We start from the raw sequence: 9,680 nt of genomic DNA on the forward strand, positions 1-9,680 counted from the left end.
ACAGTTGGGGAACATATACCATCATGTTAAGCTTATAATGCATACAACAGAACTTATTCTTTGACCCTATGGTGCCTGGATCTTAATATTATCGTTTAAATCGTTTCAATTAGCCTTTATCATTGTGCGTTGTGATTAACCCTAAACTACATCGGTACAATTGCTACTTTTCAGAAATTAAGAACAATGATTGAAATTTGTCAACAGCACCTATATTCATCTGGAAAATGTGGTTATTTAATAAGGATCATTTACCTGAATCCAAGGACAAGAGTGGTGATGAAAATCGACCCATAGGCCTCCAGGAAGATCGCATCGCACTATTGGAACAGCATGCACAATTTTAAAAGATGGACAACCCCTTAAAAATGAATGGAATCAATGCAAATCCCTCTGAAGTTAAAGGTTCATAAAATGACGTCTCAATTCACCACTGTATGAAATCCAAATAAACCCTGTAAAGGTTTTTGGAATTAACTAGTGTAGTGCTGTGTGCATTACCGCTCATGAGGCCAGACATGTAAAAGGTTTCACCAGATGAAAGCAAACCACAGCGACAAATATGGCAAACACGCTGAACGAATCAAGTAATATGGAATGCATCGCAAGGGTATCGAAGGACGAGAGGCAAAAGAGGGCAACGTAAAAGACTACAAGTTTGAAATGATATCAACTTACAGATGTCACAACAGTTGTTTGCAGTTCTTGAAACTCTGCAGTCGTTTGGTTTGTTAACTCTGCAGTGAAAGGCTTTATTATTGTAGCCTCTACCGTGAAAGACACAGTAGGAACTGAGGGTTCTGGAGTTGCCGTAGTTGTTGTTGGTGCTGTCGTTGAGGTTGGCGTTTCTGAGAAGGAACATGTCACTTGTAACTATGTATTTGTACATGCATAAGCGCAAGAATCAGGGAAAAGCCACATACTTGAGCAACAAGTTATTTGTTACGAGAAAAGTGCTGTTACTTTTATCATTGGATGAAATATGGAAAATGTGACCATACCTGTGACAACAATAGATTCAGGATCAAAGGAGAATCCGCCAGCGGAGGTGTTGGTTGCTGCCGTCGTCATGGTCTCCAGTACATCGGCAGTTGAAACGGTCACTTCAGGTGATGCTGTGTTATTGAAAACAAGCTCCACCTCTATTGTAGTGTTTCCATCGATGGACGGGCTGAAAAACAGATTGCCATCATTATGAGACCATTCAACTTGGATACAACTTGAAAGCTTGATGCTCTAGCTTACAGTTGGGGAACATATACCATCATGTTTAGCTTATAATGCATACAACAGAACTTATTCTTTGACCCTAAGGTGCCTGGATCTGAATATTATTGTTTAGATTGTTTCAATTAGCCTTTATCATTGTGCGTTGTGATTAACCCTAAACTATATCGGTGCAATTGCTACTTTTCAGAAATTTGAACAATGATTGAAATGTGTCAACAGGACCTATATTCATATGGAAAATTTGGTTGTTTAAGAAGGACCATTTACCTGAATCCAAGGACAATAGTGGTGATGAAAACCGACCCATAGGCCTCCTGGAAGATCGCATCGCACTATGGGAACAGCATACACAATTTTAAAAGATGGACAACCCCTTAAAAATGGATGGAATCAATGCAAATCCCTCTGAAGTTAAAGGTTCGGAAAAATGACGTCTCAAGTAATATGGAATGCATCGCAAGGGTATCGAAGGACGAGAGGCAAAAGAGGGCAACGTAAAAGACTTCATGTTTGAAATGATATCAACTTACAGATGTCACAACAGTTGTTTGCAGTTCTTGAAACTCTGCAGTCATTTGGTTTGTTAACTCTGCAGTGAAAGGCTTTGATATTGTAGCCTCTACCGTGAAAGACACAGTAGGAACTGAGGGTTCTGGAGTTGCCGTAGTTGTTGTTGGTGCTGTCGTTGAGGTTGGTGTTTCTGAGAAGGAACATGTCACTTGTAACTATGTATTTGTACATGCATAAGCGCAAGAATCAGGGAAAAGCCACATACTTGAGCAACAAGTTATTGGTTACGAGCAAAGTGCTGTTACATTATCATTGGATGAAATATGGAAAATATGACCATACCTGTGACAACAATAGATTCAGGATCAAAGGAGAATCCGCCAGCGGAGGTGTTGGTTGCTGCCGTCGTCATGGTCTCCAGTACATCGGCAGTTGAAACGGTCACTTCAGGTGATGCTGTGTTATTGAAAACAAGCTCCACCTCTATTGTAGTGTTTCCATCGATGGACGGGCTGAAAAACAGATTGCCATCATTATGAGACCATTCAACTTGAAATCAACTTGAAAGCTTGATGCTCTAGCTTACAGTTGGCGAACATATACCATCATGTTTAGCTTATAATGCATAAAACAGAACTTATTCTTTGACCCTATGGTGCCTGGATCTTAATATTATCGTTTAGATCGTTTCAATTAGCCTTTATCATTGTGCGTTGTGATTAACCCTAAACTACATCGGTACAATTGCTACTTTTCAGAAATTAAGAACAATGATTGAAAATTGTCAACAGGACCTATATTCATATGGGAAATTTGGTTATTTAAGAAGGATCATTTACCTGAATCCAAGGACAATAGTGGTGATGAAAACCGACCCATAGGCCTCCTGGAAGATCGCATTGCACTATGGGAACAGCATACACAATTTTAAAAGATGGACAACCCCTTAAAAATGAATGGAATCAATGCAAATCCCTCTGAAGTTCAAGGTTCGTAAAATGACGTCTCATTTCACGACTGTATGAAATCCAAATAAACCCTGTATAGGTTTTTGGAATTATCTAGTGTAGTGCTGTGTGCATTACCGCTCATGAGGCCAGAAATGTAAAAGGTTTCACCAGATGAAAGCAAACCACAATGACAAATATGGCAAACACGCTGAACGAATCAAATAATATGGAATGCATCGCAAGGGTATCGAAGGACGAGAGGCAAAAGAGGGCAACGTGAAAGACTTCAAGTTTGAAAAGATATCAACTTACAGATGTCACAACAGTTGTTTGCAGTTCTTGAAACTCTGCAGTCGTTTGGTTTGTTAACTCTGCAGTGAAAGGCTTTGATAGTGTAGCCTCTACCGTGAAAGACACAGTAGGAACTGAGGGTTCTGGAGTTGCCGTAGTTGTTGTTGGTGCTGTCGTTGAGGTTGCCGTTTCTGAGAAGGAACATGTCACTTGTAACTATGTATTTGTACATGCATAAGCGCAAGAATCAGGGAAAAGCCACATACTTGAGCAACAAGTTATTGGTTACGAGCAAAGTGCTGTTACTTTTATCATTGGATGAAATATGGAAAATGTGACCATACCTGTGACAACAATAGATTCAGGATCAAAGGAGAATCCGCCAGCGGAGGTGTTGGTTGCTGCCGTCGTCATGGTCTCCAGTACATCGGCAGTTGAAACGGTCACTTCAGGTGATGCTGTGTTATTGAAAACAAGCTCCACCTCTATTGTAGTGTTTCCATCGATGGACGGGCTGAAAAACAGATTGCCATCATTATGAGACCATTCAACTTTGATACAACTTGAAAGCTTGATGCTCTAGCTTACATTTGGGGAACATATACCATCATGTTTAGCTTATAATGCATACAACAGGACTTATTCTTTGACCCTAAGGTGCCTGGATCTGAATATTATTGTTTAGATCGTTTCAATTAGCCTTTATCATTGTGCGTTGTGATTAACCCTAAACTATATCGGTACAATTGCTACTTTTCAGAAATTAGAACAATGATTGAAATGTGTCAACAGGACCTATATTCATATGGAAAATGTGGTTGTTTAAGAAGGACCATTTACCTGAATCCAAGGACAAGAGTGGTGATGAAAATCGATCCATAGGCCTCCAGGAAGATCGCATCGCACTATGGGGACAGCATACACAATTTTAAAAGATGGACAACCCCTTAAAAATGGATGGAATCAATGCAAATTCCTCTGAAGTTAAAGGTTCGGAAAAATGACGTCTCAAGTAACATGGAATGCATCGCAAGGGTATCGAAGGACGAGAGGCAAAAGAGGGCAACGTAAAAGACTTCATGTTTGAAATGATATCAACTTACAGATGTCACAACAGTTGTTTGCAGTTCTTGAAACTCTGCAGTCGTTTGGTTTGTTAACTCTGCAGTGAAAGGCTTTGATATTGTAGCCTCTACCGTGAAAGACACAGTAGGAACTGAGGGTTCTGGAGTTGCCGTAGTTGTTGTTGGTGCTGTCGTTGAGGTTGGCGTTTCTGAGAAGGAACATGTCACTTGTAACTATGTATTTGTGCATGCATAAGCGCAAGAATCAGGGAAAAGCCACATACTTGAGCAACAAGTTATTGGTTACGAGCAAAGTGCTGTTACTTTTATCATTGGATGAAATATGGAAAATGTGACCATACCTGTGACAACAATAGATTCAGGATCAAAGGAGAATCCGCCAGCGGAGGTGTTGGTTGCTGCCGTCGTCATGGTCTCCAGTACATCGGCAGTTGAAACGGTCACTTCAGGTGATGCTGTGTTATTGAAAACAAGCTCCACCTCTAGTGTAGTGTTTCCATCGATGGACGGGCTGAAAAACAGATTGCCATCATTATGAGACCATTCAACTTGAATACAACTTGAAAGCTCGATGCTCTAGCTTACAGTTCGGGAACATATACCATCATGTTTAGCTTATACTGCATGCAACAGAACTTATTCTTTGACCCTATGGTGCCTGGATCTGAATATTATTGTTTAGATCGTTTCAATTAGCCTTTATCATTGTGCGTTGTGATTAACCCTAAACTACATCGGTACAATTGCTACTTTTCAGAAATTAAGAACAATGATTGAAATTTGTCAACAGGACCTATATTCATATGGAAAATCTGGTTATTTAAGAAGGACCATTTACCTGAATCCAAGGACAAGAGTGGTGATGAAAACCGACCCATAGGCCTCCCGGAAGATCGCATCGCACTATAGGAACAGCATACACAATTTTAAAAGATGGACAACCCCTTAAAAATGAATGGAATCAATGCAAATCCCTCTGAAGTTATAGGTTCGGAAAAAAAAGTTTCAATTCACCACTGTATGAAATCAAAAATAAACCCTGTAAAGGTTTTTGGAATTATCTAGTGTAGTACTGTGTGCATTACCGCTCATGAGGCCACACATGTAAAAGGTTTCACCAGATGAAAGCAAATCCCGACGACAAATATGGCAAACACGCTGAACGAATCAAGTAATATGGAATGCATCGCAAGGGTATCGAAGGACGAGAGGCAAAAGAGGGCAACGTAAAAGACTTCAAGTTTGAAATGATATCAACTTACAGATGTCACAACAGTTGTTTGCAGTTCTTGAAACTCTGCAGTCGTTTGGTTTGTTAACTCTGCAGTGAAAGGCTTTGATAGTGTAGCCTCTACCGTGAAAGACACAGTAGGAACTGAGGAATATGGAGTTGCCGTAGTTGTTGTTGGTGCTGTCGTTGAGGTTGGCGTTTCTGAGAAGGAACATGTCACTTGTAACTATGTATTTGTACATGCATAAGCGCAAGAATCAGGGAAAAGCCACATACTTGAGCAACAAGTTATTTGTTACGAGAAAAGTGCCGTTACATTTATCATTGGATGAAATATGGAAAATGTGACCATACCTGTGACAACAATAGATTCATGATCAAATAGGCTACTTGAGCGAAAATTAAGTTTTTTCAGAGCGATATTCCATTGCTGTTACTTTTGTTAAATTGATTGAAAATGGAATGCACAAGCATACCTGTTACAGCTATAGAATCCGTATCAATTGAGATTCCGCTCGAACAGGTTGCTGCTGCAGCCAATCTCATGGTGTTCAAAACTTCACTTGCTGATGGGATCTCTTCAGGTGAGGCTGTATCATTAAATACAAGCTCCCCCTCTATTGTAGTCGTATCAGTCGTGGACGAACTAAAACACAGATTGCCCGCATGATTGTACAATTCAACTTGAATTTATCTTAAAAGGTTCCTGCTATAGCTTTTAGTTTTTTTGGGGGGTTTTGTGATGAAGCCCAAACTACATATATATAGTAGGCCTACATATATCCCAAGGAGATTAAATTCCCACTATCAACAATGACGTTATTTAAGGAGGAATATTTACCTGAATCCCAGGACATTCGTGGTGTTGAAAACCAGCCCATATGTCTTCCGAAAGAACTCATTACACTATGGGCAGACCATACAGAAGTTAGAAAAGTTAGTTAGTACGCTGAATGAATCAATTAATATGAAATGTATAGTAAGGTAGTCAAAAAATGACATGAAGTAAAAGCAAAGTCAGTGACAACTTACCACCATGATAACAGCCGATGCCAGTTCTTGAAATTCTTTAGTTGTTTGGTTTGTTAACTCTGCAGTGAAAGGCTTTGATATTGTAGCCTTCAACTTAAAAGTTGGCGCTGATGTTGGAGTTGATGGACTGTTTGTAGTGTTTGAATTGGTGTTCAATGCTCCAAACGTTGTGGGAGATCCAGTTGAATACGTATGTGGCATGTCAGCGAGGGTACCCACAATGACACCTGTTTTTAATACAATTTGATTATTTCTTGGTACTTCATGTTTATAAACCAATACATATATAGTTCTATGAATATTAAACAATTTTGTATAACTATTAATTACTTTTGTATAAAAAAAACTGTGCGAATGTGTATAATTTTTCAATTTTCTGAGAATGTATAACCTCAAATTTAATCTGCATTAAAATTAAATACCAACATTAATTAATAAAGCATGCAGATACATAGGGAAGGGTTAGGAAATTTAATTTAATTTGTCGCCTTACCCAGTACAACTAGCAGGGCTGCGGTGGATCGCTCCACAGCCATCCTGTGTTGAGCCATCTATAAAGCATAATGTGATTTATGGAAACTAGTTATAATAGGTTATCAGTTGATCGTATATTTTACATTTAAAAAGCAAGTTCTGAAAGGAAGAATTCTGCAAATATTGTCAAATGAATAATCTCCAATTTCTGTTGCTAGCGGTCACTCACTCAAAACAATTACAAAATATCTATTTTGATGACGCCGTGAAGAACGGGAGATGGGAGTTGTTGTCTTTACCATCATTACCATCAAAATCTATCTGATATGACTCATATAGGGCATATATCAGGTGCAGGACGACGTAATGTATCAAAGTTGTTTAACAGTTACGATGAGTAACTTCAATCGGTTCCATTCTAATGAAATTGCCGGGAATTTAGAAGATTCATCTACAGATGTTTGGGTAGATGATTCTTCTAATTTCTCAGCCATTTCATTAGAATGAAACGACATTAAGTGACTCATCGTAACTGAAAACAACTGTAGTTAAGGTCTAATTTTATGTGCGGAATGAATCATGGCGTAGCCCAGCACTTGGCTGGGCTACGCCATGATTGACCTTATGATTGACCGCCACGATTGGCCTTATCTACAGTTGATTTCAGCTATTATGAATCACATCATGTCGTTTCATTCTAATGAAACACCTCCATACAAACAACTGTAAATAAGGCCTAATGTTATGTGAGGAATTCAATCAAGGGGTAGCCCAGCACTGTTATTCGTGGCCAAAACAAGTATACAGAAAAATTACCAAAGTTACCAAACGTTCGAAATAGATTCAAATCGCTATTTAGAAGTGTAGAAGAATATACTTTATATACATAGAGTGTATATACTGCAGGTTTAACTGACTGACTTGCCAAATGTTTACATTGGTGGAAACTATGGCAGAAGTAGGCCTACTCGTTGAGAATCAAGCATCTAGAGGTTTTTGGTGTTTCTGGCATCCCTCATCCAACAAGTGTGCATGTAGAGGAGGTGCTAAGACTGTCGGTAGTCCGTTTGTTGGTGAGAGAGAATCAATGTGTTGGGTGCAGCTCTACAATGAAATATGATTGTATCGATTCAAAGGTATGGGCACCACATTTTATCACAGCTGGCTCTTTTTTTTTAACCATTATGTGTTTGAATTGCTGGAATAGCTTTGTGGCTGGCATTAGCCACTTGTCAAAATAGCACGTTGTAATTGGCCTGATCAATATTAGAATATCATATTAATAAATTAGGTATCTACTGGATTACTTTTTATCACGCTGTTCCCCCCCAAAAAAGGCATATGACACCTTTGATATACCAAATGTAACGGAACGTTACCGTAAATAAAACGTTAAATATTTTAATATTAACTCTGGTTATTGTAAAGCTGTGGTAACTACCAGTATGTTCAAGAGTATCAAAGGTATTTCAAAGATATGAAACCAATGAAACTTGCCAAGCAATTATGTTTAGTGGGTTATATTTGTAATTTTCTAACAGTGAAACACTATATCTACTTATTTTCAAGCTATATCAATTTAATTTAATGCCATATAACAGAGCACATTTAGCGTTTGTCAATGAAGCACTAAACATCTAGGCAAAAATAACTACTAAGGTACTTACCCAAAACAAAAATCCGTCTTTTGATTTCTTTTTATTTATTGATCTGTCTTCTAATGAATTGTAATCTGTATTCTAACAAACGTATATGCCCTCGGAGAAAAACATTGTCTTGTCTTATTGTTAACCTTTATGTGGATGTATCGGTCCTTCCGCGGCTTTAGACTGATTTAATCCCTTCATTATCGTCCCAGCCTTATATATGACAGGTGTGTCACCAAACATTCCTCAGGCAACTTTTGTGGCCCAACCTGACTGGAACACCATCCTCAAGAATACCAACAATGATGCCATTATGTAATTGTTTGGACAGCCAATGAAAAGGAAGGTGCAAGCGAATTCTGTGTGTTTATTTAAGTACATTATACATAATAACCATGCAAATAAATATCCACATATTATGATTTATGCAAGACATTTTAATTAGCCTACCATACAACATTTGAAAATAAATTAAAGTGTCATTTTCTTTTGGAATTTCTTAATTTCTATATTGAGGGAGAAGGATAAAATCATGATAAAAGAGGCTGTATTTATCTTTTTAGTTATGAGCTCTCTGATCATTTTACAAGTCATGTTTATCATTTCTAAAATTCAAACTCTGGCAGTTCTACACGTTTGTTTGCCTGATTCCTCGCTTTTCTACATTTCACATAGGCCTAAATTCAAATCATAAAACGAATCAGACTAGCAAGAGCAAACTGATAACTATTGACTACAACCATACTTTGTATATATACAAGCATTATGGCAAGCATTAACAGGCCTTATAGGACACCTCACCAGCCCTTGGACCCGAGGAACTCCTTTCATTAGCATGGAAGAAAACTTAATCCAAGCAAACATTTAAAGTAATTTAGTTAAGGCCATAAGTAATAATGGATTTGATTCATATAGCGCTTTTCTAGACACTCAAAGACGCTTTACAGGGAAGGGGGTACCTCACTCGGTATGAAGTGATGTATGGTGTTTTTGGTGATGGGGTGCTGGCCGGTTGAACGTCAGGGGAGTCCAGGCATCTAGTCGCAGTCACCGCAACACGCTAAAACCGATTTAGTTCTGAATAAGACGGGTAACCGCTAACTGCTTATCAACAGTAACAATTTCCGCAACTGAGGGCACATAGGTGCCAAATGAAAGAGTGAGGTAGGTTTTCAGCTTTGCTTGAAATAACTTGGCAGTGAGCTTCGCTGATTAGGCTACATGTGGCAGA

At 38.6% G+C, this 9,680-nt stretch overlaps 1 long non-coding RNA gene across 2 annotated transcripts; it reads right to left on the minus strand.

Moving 5' to 3' along the window:
• Positions 1–738: 738 nt before the first annotated feature.
• On the minus strand, positions 739–5,456 carry LOC115536354 (uncharacterized). Of its 2 annotated transcripts, XR_003974656.1 has the most exons (4): positions 5,329–5,456; positions 1,498–1,562; positions 1,002–1,171; positions 739–848 (listed from the first exon to the last, which is right to left on the minus strand). It is a non-coding gene; the product is annotated as an uncharacterized LOC115536354 (long non-coding RNA). The 2 variants fall into 2 exon arrangements; XR_003974657.1 differs by lacking the exons at positions 739–848; positions 1,002–1,171; positions 1,498–1,562 and adding exons at positions 2,083–2,252; positions 2,580–2,644.
• Between the last annotated feature and the right edge of the window lie 4,224 nt (positions 5,457–9,680).

Source organism: Gadus morhua, chromosome 22 (assembly GCF_902167405.1).
Source record: "Gadus morhua chromosome 22, gadMor3.0, whole genome shotgun sequence".
In the NCBI taxonomy this organism is placed as follows: domain Eukaryota; kingdom Metazoa; phylum Chordata; class Actinopteri; order Gadiformes; family Gadidae; genus Gadus; species Gadus morhua.